Here is a 22,126-nt window from a genome sequence, read left to right as displayed (position 1 = left end):
ACTGTCAAGGGCCAAGGTTGATCCCGGCACTACCACGTGGCCGTACGCGCACACTTCGGGGCCCGTAATTCGGCGTGTCGATGTCGAATGCATTGTACGCTGCACAGTCAGGAGCCCACGTGTTTGCCGCTCGTAATTCGGCGTGTCGATGTCGAATGCATTGTACGCTGCACAGTCAGGAGCCCACGTGTTTGCCGCTCGTAATTCGGCGTGTCGATGTCGAATGCATTGTACGCTGCACAGTCAGGAGCCCACGTGTTTGACGCTCGTAATTCGGCGTGTCGTTAATCAGCGTCCAAACCATTTGAAAATATGCCGCTCCGTGACAGGGACCCTTGTGGAAATTGAGGCTATTGAAATCCCACACATTTGCGAGGACATTGTGGAGATTCCGCATGACAACGACTTTGTCAAGAAAATAGAGAGTCGTTGTAGGCTCCTGGCTGACATGGTTGCTTACCCTGGAACGCTACAGGAACCAGGAATTAGTTTGCTAATCGGGGCCGATCAGATTTGGAAAATATTAAGAGACGAAGTAACATGGGATGAGGCCCACAAAGAACTGGTTGCTAGAAGCTCGGCACTTGGATGGGTATTACAAGACCCAATTAGCAACGGCAGATGTCTCAATCGACGGACGCAGACGAATGTGTGTGTGCTCCGTAATTCGTGTTGCATGTTTGACAATCTATCAACATCACTGCAGAAATTATGGCAGCTTGAGAGTTTGGGTATAACTGATCAGCCAGATTTGTCTGAACATGATAATACTGCTTGGAAAGAATTAACAACAATGTTAAGCTGTGCGACCATCGCTACGAAGTAAGCCTCCCTTGGAAGACGCTTGATGCCGAACTTAAAGACAACCAGATGGTAGCGATGAAAAGGTTACAGTGCCTCCTCTGCCGACTGTCCAAGAGCAAGGACCTTCTACTTCAGTACGATACGGCGGTCACGCAGTATCTCAAGGATGGTCATGCAAAACCCGTGCCTTCGCACGACACAGTACAGAACAAGACGTATTACATGCCACATCACGAAGTCATCAAGGAGTCTTCCACGACGACTAAGCTACACGTTGTTTTTGATGCGTCATCGCATGCAGCCGGAGCGACATCCTTGAACGATCATCTGGAGAAAGGCCCAAACCTCAACAATGACCTGTTGAAAATGTTATCTTTTCGCATGCATAAGATTGGGATCATCGCAGACATTCAGAAGGCGTTTCTGCAGATTTCAATCAAGTGCGCCGACAGGGATTCTCTGAGATTCTTGTGGTTTGAGAACACGCCGACGGGTGTAGAAGACCTATGTCGAGTCAAAGAGTATCGAATGACTCGTGTTCCTTTCGGTACTACATCGAGTCCGTTTCTACTCAGCACGACTCTACAGTACCATTTCCATCATGGCTGTAAACCTTACAAGACTACTGCGCTAAAGTTGTCTAAATGTTTTTATGTAGACGACATGCTGATTGGAGTGGAGAATAACAAGGCAGCTCGCCAGCTGTATGAGGAAGCCACACATATATTTGCGGGTGCAGGCATGAAACTGCAAAAGTGGGCCACCAACAGCGCTGAAATGCGTGACTACATTGAGAAGAAAGAACAGTCTGGTACTCCTGACAAGACAAAAATATTAGGCCTTATGTGGGACACTAAAGAGGACACGCTAAGCGGGAATGTACAACCGGTATTGGAATGGTTGAAAAACGAGGAGCCCACAAAACGATTCATTTTGCAGACATCGGCTCGAATTTATGACCCACTCGGCTTTGTAGCACCGTTTCTGATCCGAGTCAAAATACTTTTTCAACGCATCTGGCGAATAGGGACGTCGTGGGATCACGGAATTCCAGACGAACTAGTTCAAGACTGGAAGAACGGGCTACGTGAATTGCCTGATATTTCATCATTGGCTGTCCCAAGACTGTGCCATCCCTCGAGCTCCTTGTCAGTCACAGTGCTGCACGTTTTCACCGACGCGAGTAATGCAGCTTACGGAGCAGTCGCCTATTTGTGCATCCCGAGACATGCTATGGACTCTGATAGGCACTTCCTAATGGCAAAGGCTCGAGTGGCTCCACTTAAAGAGCTTTCACTACCAAGACTCGAGCTCACAGCAGCTTTAGTCGGGGCAAGGCTTTCAAAGTTCATCAGGAGCACAATAAATATTCCCTCCCTGCAATATTCTTATTGGATGGACTCTATGGTGGCTCTAAGTTGGATCAAAGGATCCGTCACGAAGTGGAAGCCGTTCGTCCGTAATCAAGTTGCCGAAATGCAAGAACTAACAGATCCTTCACAATCGAACCACTGTTCTGGAAGGGACAACCCTGCAGACTTGCTTTCCAGGGGAACGTCAGCGCGTTCACTCTGCACCAACGACCTCTGGTGGAGAGGGCCGGCTTGGCTAGCGACGTGGACCGAATGGCCTCCGACAACAACTGTAGAGACCTGCCCACCACTTGTGATAGAAGAATGTGCGCCCGATACCGTCGTGTTACATGCGTCAACAGAGCCCCACCCTGCACTCTTCGACATGAGCAGATATAGCGCCTGGACTCGCGTCCTTAGAGTGACCGCCTGGATCCTAAGGTTTGCCAATGGTTCCAGACGACAAACACGTCAAAACGAAAATGTGTTACCGACTGAAGAAATTGCCAAAGTGGATGTTTACTGGCTCTCATACACCCAAACCCAAGCTTTCTCAACGGAAATAGCATCACTGAAAGCTGGGTGCGCCATCGAAACATCATCGTGAAAAGATCTCCATCCATTTCTTGGGGAGGACGACGGACTTCTACGCATAAGAACACGACTACAGAACGCAGTTACTCAGCCTAGCGTCAAGAACCCTCTTCTGCTTCCTGGCGATCACCGAGTGACGCAGCTTATCGCTCACAGTGCCCACAAGCGTCTCTTCCACGCTGGAATAGCAGTTACAGTGGCAGAGCTGCGGGAGAGATTCTGGATTGTGGCCGCCAGGCAGTGCGTGAAGAAAGTGATCGCGAAGTGCTCATGGTGTGCTCGTTTCCGTGCGAAACCCGCCTGTGTCCCAATGGCACCATTGCCTGTAGAGCGCGTGCAAACGGCTCAGCCTTTTGACAAGGTAGGAGTGGATTTTGCGGGGCCGATATATGTGAGAGGTGACCCTGTTGTGAAAGCCTATGTTGTGATCTTTACGTAAGCTGTAGTACGAGCCATTCATCTAGAGCTTGTTACACGTAATAACACTGCATGCTTTCTAGAAGCTTTTCGCCGATTCACCTCTCGCCGTGGCTACCCCCGTGTTGTTTATTCTGGCGTTATGCCTTAAGCGTGCTTCGCGAGAGCTTCGTGCGTTATATGAACTCTTACGAGGCAGTGCAGTTGGAGACTTTTTGCTTACATGGCATCTCATCGAAGTTTTCGCCAGAACGCGCTCCTTGATGGGGTCGGTTCTAGGAGCGCATGGTTCAATCTTTAAGGACAGTCTCCGAAAGGCTCTTGGCACATCGTTCATCAATTACGAGCAATTAGCCACTGTCTTCACGGAAGTCGAAGCCACCATAAACAGTCGCCCGTTAACTTATCTGTATGCTACACCGGATGAACCAGAAGTGTTAACTCCCGCTCATTTTTTGCATGGTCAGAGGCTCACTGTCCTTCCAAATTTAAAAGCACTCGAGGCTGAACCCACGACACATACTGAGCTGCTTGAAACGTGGATTCAACGGCAAGAAATTCAAGAACGCTCTGGAAGCGGTGGTATAAAGAGTATCTGATTTTATTCAGAAACGCCCATAATAGACCCGCGACTGGCTCCAACAAAAGTCAGGACAAATGATGTGGTTATTATAAAAGATTAAAATGTGCCAAGAGTTCGCTGGAAGCTGGGAAAAGTAGTTGATACTTTTCCTGGTGCTGATGGGGTAGTTCGTGCCTGTCGCTTGAAATTGTCGAACGGCCAGGTAATCTCGCGACCAGTGCAGCGTTTGTACCCTTTAGAAATGCACCCCTAGCAAATCTTGCGCCGGGAGTGTTGAACGCCTGTTTCAAGTATAGTGGTAGCGTCGTCTGCTACAGTGTGCGGCGCATAGAAGCCGACGAGAACGAGGTTTGGAGGAAGGCGCGTGGCACGCGAAATTGCGTGCCTGGACACGAAAAGAAAGAGAAGAAATGAAACCCTGAAGACGAGCTGACGCATTGTCTCTTGGTATCAAGGCTTGTCCGTCCCCGACGACGAAGCCTGATCTTTCCGTCGAAAAGGTTTTCGCCTTTACAGCAGCAGCGCAGCTGAACGGGTGCGCACCAGTTTGAAACTACTGCGAACCAAACATTATCGGCCAATACGTTGTCTCTCAGAGTCACATGTTGACCCTATACTGCGAGATAAAAAGCGAAGGAAATGGCTTGACAGGGAGTTTGCTTGCCAAGACTTGCTGCCTCATGCAATGCTCTCTCCTAGTTTATTTCTTCCTCCACAGGGGCAGGCCTCTCTCCAGCCCCAGGCAGCCTGTGTGACGTGTGCGTACAGCGGGGAATTAAGCGCTTGGCCAGCTCGGCAGGACTCGGGAAAACAGTCGACAGTTGCTTTCGGTCTTCGCTGTCGCGCTGTCATTGCTCATACTCTGCATTCTATAGTGCAATTTCAAAATTTTCACGCCACTTTAGTCACTGTCTGGAAGACGATTAATCGAAGTGGATTAATTGATTAAACAGATTAAATTAAAAGTAGAGATTGATGACGAATAATCGTTTTGCAGCATACTTTTAGTCGATTAATCGATTAACCGCTCATCGATATTACCATCCCTAGTAGAACTCCTGCATGGTGCTCAGTATCAACAGTATAGCTGTTGTGCGACAAAGCTTTCAGCAAAAATTCACAGTTACACTGTTTCACTTTCTGTTTAGAGAGACCAAACAGTGGACTGCCACAATCCTGTATGCTTCCAACGATTTTATCACATTGTTTTCAAATTCAGCAATAAAGTCAATCCCTGGCATGTTATTTTGCACCCCTAGCAGTATTCAGATTCAGATTTATTGGTTCCAAAAAAGTAGTACATCACAAATATACAGACGAGGGTACCAAGGTGAAAGAAGTGTAGTCGGGCCCTTGGTTAATAATACAACATTGATGGTGACTACACACAGCAAATGAACGCTAATAGCAAATAACATTGAGAGAATAATTTTTCTAGTAGAGCATGTCATCGTGTACCACAAAACAGCTTGCGTTGGCGTGCTCATTCGCAGAGGCAAACAGGCATCTAAGCAACATGACGTTCGTGGCGATCGTCACGTTGTGCTTTCCGGAATGTCGCGAGATCAGGGAACGGGGCATCGATTGCGTCGATATACTGATCGAAGATTTCAGCGTCGCACTCAGTCGTAGGTAGACATAAGCTCGATAGGGCAGTCAGCGTCTGCGTGGTGGTTACTGCTTTTGTAGCGTACTACAAAGTCAAACTCTTGTTAGTGCAGGGCCCATCGCGCAAGTCGGCCCGAGGGGTCACGTAGGCCCACCAACCAACAAAGATAATGATGGTCGGTGATGACTGAGAAATGACACCGTAGACGTATGGGTGAAACTTGTGAACGGCGAAAACAAACCACTGCCAGGCACTCCTGTTCTGTCACATGTGTAGTTGCGCTCTGCCTTGCTGAATGAACAGCTTGCGTAGGCAACCATGTGTTCAGCATTGTCATGGCGTTGGATGAGCACTGCTGCCAATGCCGATTCCACTGGCATCCGTATGAATTTAGGTAGGAGCAGAATAACCTAAGTGGCGCAGCACCGGCCCCGATGTCAGCATGAACTTTAGCTGCGTAAATGCAGAGTCACAATCCGGTGTCCACTGGAAAGGCACATCTTTTTGCAACAAGTCAGTCAGTGGTTGCGCCCTATCAGCAAAATTCAGAATAAAACGGCGCAAGTATTAGCATAGAACCAGAAAACTTCAGTAGGTCCTGGAGAGATTGAGGCATCTTGAAGTTGCTGACAGCGAAGACTTCTGCAGGTCCGGCCTAACACCGTTTTTATCCACAAAATAAGACTCCGAATGTAGGCAATCGATAAAGTCATCGATGCGAGGAAGCGGGTAGACGTCCGTCTTGGTTATGGAGTTGAGACGTCAATAGTCAACACAGAACCTCCACAACCCGTACTTTTTCCTAACCAAGATAACAGGCGCAGCCTAGGCACTCGACGATTCTTGAATAACGCTGGTGGTTAGCATCTCGCTGACTTGCCCTGAAATGACTTATCATTTCGACGCAGAAACCCGATAAGGCTTCTGTCGGAGAAGATGCGTAGATCCGGTGTCAATCTTGTGACGAGTGCGTGAGCTTAGTACCAGAGTTTCGTACACCGTCTGTGCAAAATCAAATACTTTAGCGTGTCTAGCCAACAATGTAACTAATGCTCTGCGCTTATTCGAGGGAAGAGACTTGCTAATCATTTTTAAGGACTCCGATTCTGTAACAGAGACATCACCAGGGTCAGAATTAGCACAGTCCCTTAGGACTCCAATGCAGATGGAGCATACCCTTCGGGAGTATAACTGACTCGGATGTACAGTTCACCACCCATAACTGTGTTTTTCCACCAGTAAGCGATACAAGGCAGCGTGGCACAAACATGTTTTTCTTCACACAAGGCAAGGGCAACGGCTCAATCACAATGTCCAAGGAAACTGCACTTTGGTCGGTTTTCGAAGCACTAACTAGCACGCTGGACGTGGACCAAGCCGGGAGAACGGAATCTTTTACTACAGCGAGGTGGTCGCTTTGACAGGGAGGCTGCTGGGCGAGAGCGGACAACAGAACCTCGCCTGCTCCACAGTCGCGCGACACTCTTGCAAAACGTCGATGCCAAGGATAGCGTCGTGCGTGGAATGAGCAAGTACTGCAAATTCTGCCTTGAAGGCCTTGCCAGCGACACTAACAGACATGGTGCATACACCGACTGGACACTCACCGACTGGCCGCTCATTGCCCGAAAGATAGTAGGTTTGTCCCAATAAAACATAACTTTACGGCCAAGTCGTTCCTTGAAAACTAAACTCATTGCAGAAACAGTTGCTCAGGTGTCTATTAAAGCCATTGTGGGAACATCGTCAACAAGCACATGAACCTTGTTTTGAAGCATCGAAACGAGTGGAGGCATACTTGTGTCCAGCGACCTCACCTCCATCGGCCGCGTAGGCTAGTTTCCCGGTGGCGGAGATGAAAGCTGCAGCCGGAGCCGTGGACATGGTGACTGTCGCTGGCGCGTAGTAGGCGGCGTCAGACTTCGCACAGAAGCAGGAGAGTCACTACGGATGTTCTGCCGGTACACGGACTGCTGTGCAATTGCATCCGAAGGCCAGTAGGCATGTTCAAATCGTTGGCTTCGACGTGGGAATGCCGCACATCGCTCGGAAAATGTCGTACATGGGCGACGTCGCGGAGAGCAGAACTGGGCTATGTGTCCACGAACACCTCACAGGTAGCACACGGGGCTTTCGCGCGGCATACCCAAAGTCACGGTATTGTGAGTGTACTGGGCACACTGTTCCCTCTCTGGAACGAAAGAAGACGGTTGGCTGGTGTCGCTGTAACTGTCACGGGTCACATAAGCCGGCTCGATGTTAGAAGCCATTGGTAGTGGAGCCCTGAGCCGAGGCCTGCGGTTTGAGTAGCTGCGCTCGTCGAAACTTGCAGCATTGATAGTTGTGGATGGTATACGACAATGTGTGTCTCTAGCTTGCACAGGAACAGAAGCATGCCGACATAGTTCCTTGTGTACAATGAGACGAATGGTGGAGGAAAGCAGCAGGAGCTTGATGTGGGCGAACTGGTGTAACATACTTGAAGGAGCCACATGGCAAGAACTCCACCAAAGGTCTGCAGGAACTGAATCATGGCATACATCGATGATGGCGACTGTCGTGACGTCGGCCAGACGTCCAAACTTCGGAGTGATGTGACGTGTTTTAAGCCTCGAAGGTTCGACAGTCAGGGTTCTCCCCAGAAAATATTGAGAGATGGACATTTAAGGACCAGAGGAGGGGGGGCACAGGCACATACTGCATAATGACAACACAACAGATGTTCGAGCGCAATCATACAACGCAACAATGCAAGAGACTTTCTATCTGGAAATGCAGCTTACAGGGGGGGGGGGGGGGCTATTCTGTTTACTTGTTGAAAACTCAAAGTCATCTTATCTAGCTGATTGGTTGAGAGCACTGGAAAGAAAGAGACCGGGAAGGGACTTTCTCTCGTTTTTAATATTGCGATAGCAATTATATGGACACTCCAGGGGCATTTCTGCCGACGTCGTCAGTGACAGGTTCCGTATGAAGTCCACGGCCGATAAAATCGTCGCTGTGCGCTGTATGCTCTATGCGCGCACCGGTTCACTCTCGCACACGTGGAGTGAACCGGCAATCGTGGCCTCAATCTCGCGCACGCAAGAGCGGGAAACGGGCAGAAAGCACTGTGCCGCTCGAGCGTCCGCGCACGCATGCCGGGCCGCAAGGCTCTGGGGGGAGGGTAGGGACGGGGGAGGCCGTGTACTACGCCGGGCGCTCCCGCCCAGGTTGCTGTATTTTGAAAGCCATCTGCGGCGAGGGCAGAGTCTCGCTTCTCTGCGCTGTGTTTTCGCGACTTCATTCGCGTTGATGCGAGTGGCGGGCTTAAGGTCAATTCGCTCGCTGCTGCGGCCGCACTTACTGACTACAGCGTTTTGACAGCGACTTTGCATGGTCATTGAATGAGATGCGTTCATGTTTGCTTGTGCGCGTGTGACACCATGCTTGTTAATTTAGTTGTATGCCTATTTTACAAGATTATATGGCCGATAAAACTGTCATTACATCGTATAGCTATGAATGCTTCGCCGGTTGGGCAAAACTGCGACTTTTCTTTTTCTTTTTTTAAAAATTCTATTGCGGAGGCGACGGCGCATCGAGTTTTGCTCTTCTTTCTGTGCACGCTTCTTCTTTCTTTCGCGCTTCTTTCTGCGGCTGTGCCAGCTAGCCGCGTGGAGAAATGCAACTTCCGTGCTCTCGGGGATGCCACACAGTCGCACTTTCCGACGTCCAGTACCGCGATCGTCCGCGTTTATCGCCAGCTTCTCGGCCTTTTTTTCTGGCTCGTGAGCGTGTGTGGCTACTTCTCACCGGCATCCATGCTTGCCTGTAACAGCGCGCTTGTGGAAACCAACCCCTCGCGCTCGTAGCTTCCACTGCACAGGCGCAGAAAGTTGTCCCCGAGCACAGCAAACGTGAAGCCCGAGAGGTGGGCCGTCCGTGGGAGTGGTGGGCGGCAAAACCCCCACCGCCCACGGTGGGGAGAACCCTGTCGACAGTGATTAATCACGTCAGGCCACTGATTCCAGACTCTCCTTGCCGATGAGGGACTGGTAAACATCTTCGGCAATACCTTTGAGAATATGGCCCACCTTGTCTTCTTCCGCCATGTGAGCATCCACCAACTTGCACAACTTCGGTATCTCTTCAATGTATGTTCTGCAAGTATCCCCGGTGACTTGAGCCCTCTGCGACATCTGCTCTGCGCGTTTCTTCTTCGTTGCTGGGTCTTCAAAACCTTTTTTAATTTCCTCCACAAATAGTTCCCAGGTTGTCAAAGTGTCTTCATGGTTCTCAAACCATACCAACGCAGTGAAATCATGGAACAACCCCACATTAGACAACTGGCTAGTGGCATTCCAACCGTTGGATCGGCTGAGCCACTCATCCACGTCGTCGCCGGGTTTTCTTGTGAATGTCCGCGGCTCCCTGTAGTAGTAAGGAGATGCCTTTGCAGACGGTTGCTGGGTGTCTCCGTTCGAGCTCATTTCTTGAGGTGCCAAGCCCGCAAGTCGACGGCTGCGGCGAAGCTCGTACTGCTGTGCTTCTGTTATTAGCAGACGGTGTCCCTCAGGTAGCACTTGGGAGTAGCTGGCTTACCCCGCACCTCCACCACAAATGTGATGATGGATCGCGTTTATTTACAAGATGATGAATGCGAAGGTATCGCTCAGCGAAAACAGTCCATGGCGCCGCACCCGAGCCAGCCCAGCTTCGTTCTTCTCTTCATTAAAAACTCCGCTCGCTGGGAAAAAAACATGAATGAAAACAATGTGGCTGAAACATAAAAAGTGACATGTGAGAGAGAAGTCTAAGATAGACTGCCAGGGTCATAGTACAGTTATCACAGGAAATGATACTATTTAAGGTAATTTCTAAATATTTCAAGAGAAGTACATGATTTTATAGTTGATGTTAATTCATTCCAAAGAGAAATTGCAGTGAATGCAGATGTTCTTTTTTTGCCATAATTGGTATGAAACATGGGTAACAAGAAATTATTAGCCATAAATCTGGTTACATTTCTATTCCACAAAAAGTCAACTGCAATGAACGGAAACGTAAGGTTATTATGAAGCAACTTCTGGAATAAGGCACTGTGTTAAACTGGAACAAATTACAGTCGACTCCCGTTAATACGAAGTTCACAGGACCCGCAAAAAAGTTCCAATTAAACGAACTTCCAATTAAAAGAAAAGCACAAAAAACGTCACCTTTATTAACTTCAAAGCGGAAAGTCTTTCATGAAAAATAGTCAGTCATCTTTGTCTGCTTCTGCTTGCCGAATCTAGCTGCGGCAAGCATGTTTTGCAAGCAGTAGACGTGTCCAAGTGCTTCATCGGCGTTGCTTTCTCCAACAAAAAATCACTGCGCGAGAGCAAGACCCGCAGCTACATCGGCAGCCCTCGGTTGTGGCTCGTTTTCGATGTCGTCGTCAGCGTCGGCGTCGCTTTCATGAATGCATTCATGGGGCCGAACGATCTGCACAATTTCGCTGTCCGTCAGTGGACCGCAAGTTTCCACAGTGCTGTCCACGGCGACGTACTGTTCAAAACTAACGTCACCGAGTGCGGCACCAAAGCTACCGTCGTCGAGCTCGCTCACTTGCACTTCCCCCGGCGGACAAGAACCATCCCCTGAAGTTTCCACGAAACCACAAGCCCGGAAGCAGTTGGCGATAGTCTCATCTTTCACGCGGCCCCAAGCTCGCGCTAGCATGTGGATGGCACTAAGTACACTTACTTCGTATTTCGAGGAGTTGTCCATGCACAAAATCATGCGCTCGACGAGGTGCTGCCTGTACAGGACCTTTACATTTTTTATGATGCCTTGGTCCATCGGCTGCAACACCGACGTCGTGTTTGCAGGCAAGTATGCAAGATGGATAGCATTCAAGGTCGGCACATTCATGTGGGCACTGCATTGGTCCACAAGGAACAACACCTTGCGGTTCGCCAACGTGAACTTGCGATCAAGTTTCGTGATCCACTCTCGGAAAATGTCGCACGTCATCCATGCCTTCCTGTTTGAGGCGTAGTCCACAGGAAGCGTCTTTATGCCTTTAAAACACCTAGGCTTTGCGGCCTTCCCGATGACGAGCAGGCGACATTGTTCGGTGCCAGTCATGTTTGCCGCGATCAGAACCGACACCCGTTCTTTACTCCGTTTGCCTCCAGCACAGTCGTCGTCCTTGAATGTCAGGGTCTTGTCTGGTAGGAGCCGGTAAAAAAGCGCAGTCTCGTCTGCGTTAAAGATGTCAACCGGCTGATACTTGCTGAGGTACTCGCGAAGCTTTTCAGCTCTCCATGTAGCGCAAGTTTCCGGGTTGACAGACCCCTTTTCTCCACACACGCTCTTGAAGACTAGGTCATGCCGATGCTTGAATTCGCGTAAGCCACCCATCCGAAGAAGCGAAATCCTTGATATCCAACATTGCTGCAAGCGATAGGGTTTTCGCCGCGACGACCTCACCACTAAGGGGAAGTTTGTTATTGCGAGCTTCTTTTATCCAAATCAGCAATGCCTTTTCCAACTCCGGGTAGGCGCCGGTGCGCATTCGCTTCCGTGACATCTTGAACTTGTCATTTTCAAAAGCATCATATATTGAACGCTTATTTTTGATAAAGTTCGAGAGCATGTTAGGCTTAATGCCGTACTTGCGTGCGATGTCTTGCTTGGCGGTGCCTCCTTTGTCAACTTCTTTTAAGACTTCGACTTTCGTTGCCAGGTCAAGTGTTCGGTAAGAACCGCGAGTTGCCATTATCAATCGTCGGCACTACGACACTTAAAAATCAGAAGCGTGGAGAAACTCGCGGAATTAATCCAATGCACAGCTGTTGCACTCAACGAAAAAGAAGAGACTGGACGAGGCCTACGAAACGCCGGCGTTGACTAAACAATCTTGCCGTTTCAAGAGATGTGGCGCTGCGGACAGCGGTGATGGCGATAAACAGTGCGTTGCAGGCAGCTGCGATGGCGACGACACGAGCGCGATCAAGTAGCTGTTTTGGCACGTGAAAAATCGCGCATTTTATTGAAAAATTACGGTAGCCTCGAGGTTCTCGATTGAAAAATAACTTCTAATTAACCAATATTATGAGATTTTAACTTCGAATTATCGAGAATTTTTTTCCGTAGAGCTGCATATAAAACGGACGGGACCACTCCTTTACTTCCAATTAACCGAAAATTCCAATTAAGCGACTTCGAATTATCGGGAGTCGACTGTATTAACACGCAAGATATTTTACAACCAAAGTAACACAGAAGCATTGGATTGCATGGAACTAGAAGTGAGAATGCGTATTGACAGATTTTGGATATGTTGAATAGATAAGTAACAAGCATACGTGTTGCCCTATGAAACAATGCCGTAATAATCTGACTGAATGAAAGCAAAATACAATGCTAGCAGAACTTCACGAGAAAAAAAAGAGCGAGCTGTGATTAATGCGTGAATATGAAACACTGTCTTCTACTTGAGATGTTGGAAGTGTCAGCGAAATGTAAGGTTAGCGTCAAGATGTAGGCCAAGAGAAGTAACATTGTTGCAAGTGGGAATTGAAAAAATTCAATGGTTTAGTTCAGGAATAAAAGTTAAGGGCCTCTGAGCACTTTTAATTAATATCAATGAGAGTTTTTAGAGGATTAAGAACTAAATAATTGTTCCTACACCATTTCAAAATCTTACTCAATGCAATATTTAACTTTGAAGTAAGAGCAGTAATAGATTTATCAGATGAAGATATGGTTCTGTCATCTGCGTATAACACGCAATGATCGTAGTTGGAGGAATTAAGAGAATCCAGAAGATCATTAATATATAGAACAAAAAGCAAAGGATCTAGAACTGAGCCCTGTGGTGGACCCTGGTTAATACATTTTATTACAGAGAAAGTATTTGCTACATGTACTGTGTATTGGGCCGGTCAAGTAAATAAGTCGAGAATGTTAGTGCAGGACCAGGTTATAACATAACACTCAAGTTTATTAAGACCTCTTGGTTAACCATGTCAAAAGCTTTAGTGAGGTCTAAAAAAACAGATCCGACTAATTTTCGCGAATTGACACATTTTTTTTTATGTAGTCAGTTACAGACAGAACAGCTAGATTAGTGGAACTTCCGGGGCAGAAACCAAATTACTTGTTTTTTTAGCAACTTAAACTTTGTTAAGTAGTTAATCAGACTTATTTTCAGAGTATTTCTCAGTTTACTAAGGCAGGAAAGAATTGCAATTCGTCGGTAATTAGTAGCTGTTTATTTGTCGCCTTTTTTTAAAAACAGGAATAATCTCAGCGTTTTTAAAAAATGAAGGGAATGAGTCGTGTTTAAACATAAGGTTGATAATATTACTGAGCGTGTCGGAAACTAAATGTGCAACCAGTTTTAAATGCCTTACACAAGTTTTGTCTAAGCCAGGCCCTGTATTTTTAAGATTATTTTTATTTATTATTATTTATTTATCAATGCTGCAATCCCCACTGGGAATTTTAGCAGGGCGGGAAACAATACATATGTAGAGAACACTATAGCATAGGCAACGAACACAATACAAATCAGGTCAACAGAGCTTGAAACATAGCAGTAGCACAGCAAGATAAAAAATTTTTACTCAATACTTGAAACAAACGCCGAAAGTGATGACTTTAAAACTTGTTCATTAGTTAGATGATTCCATTCAATGACTGTTCGTGGAAAGAAGGAATACTTAAAACAATTATTACGCGTACTAAATGGGGTTATTGTTTGGCTATGGTGTTGCCTATTAGCATAACCAGATGAAAAAGTAATTATTCCCGTGAGATAAAAAAAATTTTAGTCATGATACACGGTTTCTTTGCATTAATGGTGGCAGGATTGCTTTTGTTAAGAGGTCTGTCACTGAAGTGCGTCCGAAACTGTTATAAATGAAACAAGCTGCTTTTCTTTGCACCATTTCTTTGAAGTTTGAAGTTTATTTAATCAATTCAAGCATAGATATATTATCCAGTGGTACAGCGGGAAGGGGTGGCGAAAAGGCAACTGAATGCCCGACAACGCGCCAATCGCCGCCCAGGCCAGAATATTGCACATCACTCACCATGTCACTCTATGTAATACATAAATGCAGTGAACAAATAGATGCTATTGCTATCTTGTTAGTGCCAGTTTTAGTAAAAGGGTCCCAAATTACACATGCATAGTCTAGCATCGGCAGAATTATAGCTTTATATGCCAGTAGGCGTACAGTGGGAGTAGAAAGTTTAAAAGCCCTCCTTAAAAAAAAGAGCTTGTGGTTGGCATTCGCTACTACATATTTACGGTGCTTAGTCCAAGTGAGGTCATTTGTGATCCAGAGTCCAAGATACTTATGTGTTACTCCGCAAAGAATGATGTTATTAATACCGTACGGAAACGTTAGTTTGTGCTTCTTATGTGAAATGGACATAAAAACAGTTTTCTCGAAATTAATCGACATTTGCCAGGCATCGCACCAGTCGACAATTTGTCGAAAGCATTGTTCAGCAACTCCTGGTCAGTAATATTGTCTATTTCTGAGTACAATACACAGTCATCAGCATAAAGCTTAACCATAACTGGAATACCATGCAGCATATCATTAATGAATAAAAGGAACAAGAGAGGTCCAAGGACCGAGCCCTGCGGAACACCAGAGTCTCCTGGAAGTCGTTGAGAAGAATGATCATTAAAAACAACAAATTGTTCTCTGCCATCAAGGTATGCTGTTAGCCAATTAATTAGTCGAAAGTTTTTCAGTATCTTGCTCAATTTGTAAAGTAGTTTTTGTGAGAGACCTTGTCGAAAGCCTTTGAAAAGTCCATGAAAATAGCATCTACAGTAGAACCCCGCTGATACGTTCCCGCTTAATACGTTTTTCAGGTGTGCAAAAAGACCACTCTCATGTGCTTGTGAAGCGCTAAGTGGCAGACAGCGGCCGCGCGGCTTCTCTGCACTGCAGTTTCGTTGGCCGGACTCCGTGTTGCTTCCCTCTGCACCGCAGCCGCTGCGTTGGCCGAGAAGTCGGCACGTACATGCGTGTTCCGGTGCGATGCTGAAACGGCGACCTTACCATTTGAGAGAGGAAATTTTCGCCGTGGTATTTTTTCTTTCTTTTTTATTTCTCAACGCAGCGTTGAGGGGTCTCTCCTAAGCTTTTGCTTTATGGCGGTGTCGGAGCATTGCCAGTCGGAGGCGCCGCCACGTGATTTGGCGTGCTGCTGAAAGCATTGTCAGTGCACGGTTATGTTCAAATTAATCATCGCAAATGCTTTCGTGTTCGAATTACCGAGCGTTCTCGCCCATTGGAATACACATAATTTTCACGGGACCACAGCGTCAGTTCGAATTAACGAGATTCGACTGCAACTATGTTTTGCAAGAAATAAATGTTTTCTGCCCTTACACCTCAATATGGGCTTGTCAGCTTCAATTTTTACTGGATTCGGATCGTACGTTTTCCCGGATCGTATGTTTATTTTTCGCATATTTTTTGAAAACGTATGAACGAGGTTCTACTGTATTTGTTTCCCATTGTTAATTGCTTTCGCAAAGTCGTGCACTGTTAAAACCAATTGGGTAATTGTAGAGTAGCCTTTTCTGAATCCGTGTTGATGCTTTGTTAGTATATTATTGTTGTCCAAGAATTCTGAGATATGATTTTTCTGAATCCGTGTTGATGCTTTGTTAGTATATTATTGTTGTCCAAGAATTCTGAGATATGATTATGGATTATGGGTTCCAAAAGTTTACATGCCGTAGATGTTAAAGAAATTGGACGGTAGTTTTGAATGCAGTGCTTTTTTCCTGTTTTATGTAGTGGCTTCACTCTGGCCGTCCTCCAGTCACTCGGTACTTGTCCCTCGTACAATGACCTTGTGAACAGAACGTGCAAGTACTTTGATGCCCATTCTGCATACCGTTTTAAAAATGTGTTTGGAATGTTGTCTGGGCCAGAAGATTTTTAGTGTTCAGTTGTAAGAGCATGGTCAGTATACCTGGTTCGCTTATTTGAACATCGGGTATAGGCGGCACAGACATTTCGAAAGGTGGCATTATATCATTATCATTTGTGCAGACGGACTTAAAGTGTTTGTTAAGCGCATTTGCTATTTCTTTGCTTTCGTGAACTACCTTACCATCAGCATGATATACAACACATTCTTTGGAGGTCGGGGAAATAGAACGCCAAAATTTCTCTGGAGCCGTCTTTATGAAACTTGGTAGCGATTCACCATAGTACCATTGTTTATCGGCATGCACTTGATTTTTAAGCTGAGAGGAAATGTCGTCGATCTTTTGTTTTACTGGCTGCATGTTTTCGATTTTAAATTTTTTCTTTACACGTTTCAGTTTCCTTTAGAGCTGCAATGTCTCGCGGGAGATCCATGGATTATTGTGATTTTTCTTTTTAATCGATGACGGGACAAAGCGATCAATGCACTCTTTAACTATTTTTTTAAACCTGCACCACAGCAACACTACGTCTTCCGTGCTACTTGAAAAGTCGTCAAAATAATGCGAAAGTATATCAATAATTGACACATCATCGGCTCGAGAGAAGTTTCGGTAAGATTAGCAACCATGGAAAACTCTTCATTTGGTGTAGCTGGTAACAGGAAGATTGATTGTGTCATACGGCTTAAAGTATTATACAACTGCTTATGTAGGTCGTTATTAGTATGAATGGAAAAAAAGTCATCTGAGAAAGCATTACCAATTTTGTTGGGCTCAGAAAGAATGAGACTATTGTAATTTATTTGGATTATAGAGACATCAACAGATGACTTGTTAAGGAAAGAGTTCAGTAGCTGCCACTGCTTTTTAGGGTTATTCTTATTCTGGTCAAATTTATTTGTGTAGTACTTATTTTTCGCCTGTTTAAGTAAAGCGTTCAATAATTTACAGTACCTGTTATATAGTTTAGCCAGTCCAGTATTAAAGGGCAGACGTTTAGTTTTTTTGTACATGTTTTCCATCTTCCTTAAACTTTCTACAAGATCATCCGTCATATTACAGTGCGTGTGCTAGTCAAGATGGCCAACAAAAACAAAGGCCAAAGTTTGTTTAGTGCTGCTTCGGGATCAAACATAGAATTACAGTGAAATCTCGATGATACGAATCTCACGGGGTCACGAAAAATATTCGTATTAGCCGAAATTCGTATCATCGAAATGCAATTAAAACTAGCCAAATTAAGGGGGAATTATATCGCGAAAATCGTGAGAAAAATCGATTATTGAAAACCACGTGTTTCGGTATCTGCAATGCCTAATCTATGCTGTATCATGATGTTTTGGCTGAAAACGCCCTAAAAGTGCCCTAAAAAGATTAATTCGTCAGTGCGCAGGGTGAGAAAACAGCTATAAATCGTGCAAAATCGCCGCAGTTCACGGATACATATCTCGTATTTCCCGCCACCGAGCGCCACCATCTTGGTATCGTTCGAAAGCTCAAAGCTTCCCAGTTCCGCTTCTCAGTTCATCCATAGTCGCCATCTTGTAACAAACGCAAAATGAGCGCGGGTCTGCGATAGGTAGTCACACGGGCCCTCCGATGAAAGCGGGTCTCCGATTGGCTGCCGTGCTGAAAGGCGTCTCTCCATTGGTTGCTGCTGTGACAGGGGCAAGATGGTAACCGCAGTTGTCTGCTTCGTAAACACGCCGGCGTCTTCACTTGACACGCAGAATTCGGATTACTGAGAGCTCCCATGTTAGTGATGGATCGTCGCTTGTTGGAGAAGAAATTTTGGACGAAGCACGCCTTCAGAATATGGAAGCGCAAGCCTCCTACGGCAAGAAAAATACGGCAATTAGTGGGAGAAGCGGAGGTGCACCCGACTGAACCTGCCGCGCTATCTTGCACCATGTGACTCCGGCAACGAGACAATTTCCCTGTGCCATCGGCACCGATAACGCAGTCGACGGAAGACGCGCCAACGGAGGCTCCCGCACCTCGGCGTATGGCCGCGCGAATCAGCCGAGATCGTATTTCGGTAGACATAGCTCCCTGCGACTAGGCAAAATGGCGCACACACAAAGAACGTGGCCCGAAGCACAGCAGCCGCTCCGTCCGGCCGATGGCACGCGGAAAAGGAGGAAAAGCACAAAAGCAACAAAAGCGCCACCGCTTCAAACTCTTCGCGCCCAGTCGTGGCCTCCGCGCTGTCCGGCGCCGCGTCCGCGCCTCCGCAACAAAAGAGAAAGGGAGAAAGCGCGCGACTGCGCGCTGTTCTCTTTCGCGGCCGTCGGTGGGGTGACGTTTATTCATATCAACCGACGCGGGTCGAAAATCGATTCGTAACAACCGTTCTCTAGCACGTTGCAAAGTAATGGGGCTCGGCTGGGACCACAGAAAAATTTATATCATCCAGAAATTCGTATTAGCCGTGATCGTATCATCGAGGTTCCACTGTAGACGCTCGCATAAACATACAATGTTTGGTATAATATTCCACTGTAATTCGCAACCAATCAGTCTTACTAATGGCTTCAACAAAGGCATCTGCACTAAATACAGAAGTAAAGTAGCTAGTATCGTTCTCGTGTATTTCATTGTTGAATGTAAGAAAAATTCGAAAATGATCGGTTATGTTGGTGTCAACAACCCCGGGACAAGGTGATGGTAATATATTAGATAACACGTGATCAATGAGCGTACCACCCCCACGCGAGGCTAATTCAGTAAAACAATCAGTGTAAGTTGTGTACGAAAAGGTGTCTGTGTCAAGTAAGTTAATATTAACATCACCTACAATCAGTACATCCTTATTTTCAAAAATTAGCTTGGACAATACGAAATCAAGACAAAGCAAGAAATTGTTAAGGGAAGATGATGGTGAGCGATAATGCAACCAAGAATCAAGTTAACTGCCAGATCAAATCTGCGTGTGTAGGTGACATCTTGTGAAATAAGAATGGCGACACCACCATGACTATCAGTTGGATGATGACATTACTCTGCTTGATAAGATGGAAAACCGCTCATATTGCTATCGGCATCAGAAAGTCGTCTCCAATATGCAGACGAGAGTGAAGGCATGCTGAAGTGAGGCGCGAAAGTTATTAATTGCATCTATGTTCTTACGAAGGCTACGAGCATTGAAGTGAATGAGTGATCGTTTCTTTGCACTAAGACGAGACTTTACGTCAACGGGGGAAAGCAAGGCCACGAAAAAAAGAAAGGGGGAAAAGCAAAAAAGAAAAAAAAAATATATTACAAGTACACATAAGGATTCGAAGGTCGGATTCAGTGATATTGCGATAGACTCTGCTGTCATCAGTTTTACAAGCTTTTATCTGGCAGTGTTTTGTCCATAAGTATTTCCACTTATTTTCCTGTTTGAGTGCCAGCACCTTCGAGAACACCTTGTTGTCAATGGTCAAGTGGTCATTCACATAGATTGGCATGTTAGTGCCACCGGTGAAACCAATGTGGTCACTGCGAAGCCTAATCCTTCGTGCCTTCCCATTTTTCTTATCACGTGAGCAGAAGTGAGCAATGGTGCTCTTTTCATTTGACCTAGAGGCAACATTGTGAGCCATGTTGATATCAGTGGGTAAGATAGGGTAAGATAGCATCGCCAATTTGCTTCAGAATGGCTCTGCAATCTTCACCCTACGAGATAGAGACTCTCTTAATTTTCACATTATCAGTGGTGAAAATGCTGCACCAATCTGCACTGACTGGAATTTGTTGCTCCACATACTGCTCCAAAAGTCTTTTTCACCTAAATTGTGCCACGATGTAGTTTCCACAGTGTGAAAATTGGGAAGCTACCATGCAATACAAAAAAAAAACAAAGCGTGGCGCCATTGCATTGATTGGCCGCATTCGTTCAGGGCGTTACAGCCAGTGAGACTGGCACTGTGGCAGGTAACAGAATCGAATTGATTCCTATTTTTATACGCCAACCGCGAGGCGAGCATGAGGCTACAGTCAGTTGGGTGGCCTTGCTATAGCTTTGGGATGGCATGAGCAGCGCAGTAGTTTTACGCATCGAGGGCCGATGCATTTGAGTACTGTTAGCAAAGGTGGCCAAGAGGAAGAACTGCAGGCTGAAATCAATTCAGCTAAGATGATGTTGAGCACTGCTGTACTTCTGGTCTCAAGAGGCATGAGCAAAAAGTGCTTTGCTGATGTGCAGAGTGGCCAGGCTTTTCTAAAGGAAGGCCAGAGAAAGCTCTCCGAAGCATTGGCACACCTTCAGTCCTTGCAGAAAAGGGGGTCTTGAACCTTTCATGCAGACAATTATGATGTTATGCTTGTACCATATTTTTCTGTTGAATTGGTGTTTCTGCACTGCAAATAAATAGTCAGAAAATCTAGCTTACAAGCTTGTTATAGGCGGTGCGGCTCTCTCTCTTCCTCTTTTTATTTTTCTCATTTAGGAATTACATGGCTCTGAGTAATAGTTCTTGCTAGAGATTTTAGTGAGCCAAAATCACCTGCTCAAAAAGTTAGGAAGTCTGCTCCAAATCAGCATTTTTCCTGCTCCGAGTAGGCAATTGTCCGTTCTACCACTGTAAGTGTGCCCTGAGCAAATGCCTTTTATGGGATGCCCACACATGTTGTTAACAATACTTCACTTTTACACTGACAAGCAACACTTAATCTTGAGATCACACCGACTTTTCCAGTGACTGTTGTTGAGGGCTTCACCTGCTTCAGGAACTTCTCTAAATAATCTTGCTTGAGGCAAGTGCCCCACTAATATATGTCGACTAGTGCTGCCACAAAACAGCAACACAGATACTGTCACAATCACCTTTTTATATGCATTTTTTGTCATCTGGCACTGCCCCTTTCTTCAGCACCTTTAAAGCTTTTTGCGAACTGAACCAAGTTTTTCGTAAAACTTGATACAAGTTTCGTAGTGAAAAATTTGGGAGAGTTGGCAGGTATGCAGTCAGTACAATTGTGACCATATGTTGTTATCCCTTTGTGGGACAGTGGTACAAATATGTACCACTTTTTTATCTTGATTTAAACGCCTATAACAAGCGGTTTGAATTGGCACCACTATTACTAGTGCTGCCATCTACCGAAGTATTTTAGAAGCTTGTTCTGGTGTTTTTTCTTTACTATGCCATGTGACGCACATACGAAGTCTCTTTTTCGAAGAGCCTTGTTGGATATTTACTACCCGCTGTTGTGGCCTCAAAGAAACTCTCGAGAACGCTGTGTAAACATGCCTGGTAAGTGTTTTATTGTACCGGCTTACTAAGTGAACCCTCGTGATTCGTTTGCAACCATAAACATACATTTCTGTTCCCCTATTTAGTCAGTATTTTCAACGAATCTTTCTCGGGCTTAATTTGTTAGACCTCGCCGGGCGGCTATCGCACCGATCATGTCACCCAGGTTGAGTTTACATGCTTGCCAACTCTCCCCAATTCTCCCGGAGACTCCCGATTGCTTGCACCTTCCCCAATCGCAGGGGCCCAGTTCGGTGGATCGTTCTCTCGACGAGGAACTTGTAATAACATCACACTGCAGAGCACTCAGCTTCTCTGTCGTACAGCAGTGTTATGCGGCGAAGTGTGTGAAGTGTCTGAAGGGGGCCACTTGCTATCGTGGGTTATTGCACATTTTGTCCTGGGTGCATGTGCAGTCAATTCCACAAGCGCACTTTAATAATGAGTACTGGTATGATGTGCCATGTCTAGAAGCTTTACTTGCAACCATGCAGTGCCCTGTGTAAAAAGAAATAAACACATGTGCGACTTTGCTTTTTTCACGTCCCCCCCCTCCCCCATTCTTATCTCTTGCACGGCGAACCTCCA

The 22,126-nt window shown here is 46.0% G+C and overlaps 1 protein-coding gene across 1 annotated transcript in view; it reads left to right on the top strand.

The window, feature by feature from the left end:
* Window positions 1–22,126, top strand: part of LOC119453922 (uncharacterized) — a 33,130-nt gene that overhangs the window by 8,498 nt on the left and 2,506 nt on the right. The gene's annotated exons all lie outside the window — the stretch shown is intronic.

The sequence above is a fragment of the Dermacentor silvarum genome, chromosome 5 (genome assembly GCF_013339745.2).
Source record: "Dermacentor silvarum isolate Dsil-2018 chromosome 5, BIME_Dsil_1.4, whole genome shotgun sequence".
Taxonomy (NCBI): Eukaryota; Metazoa; Arthropoda; class Arachnida; order Ixodida; family Ixodidae; genus Dermacentor; species Dermacentor silvarum.
This window is presented reverse-complemented; position numbering and strand designations above follow the sequence as displayed.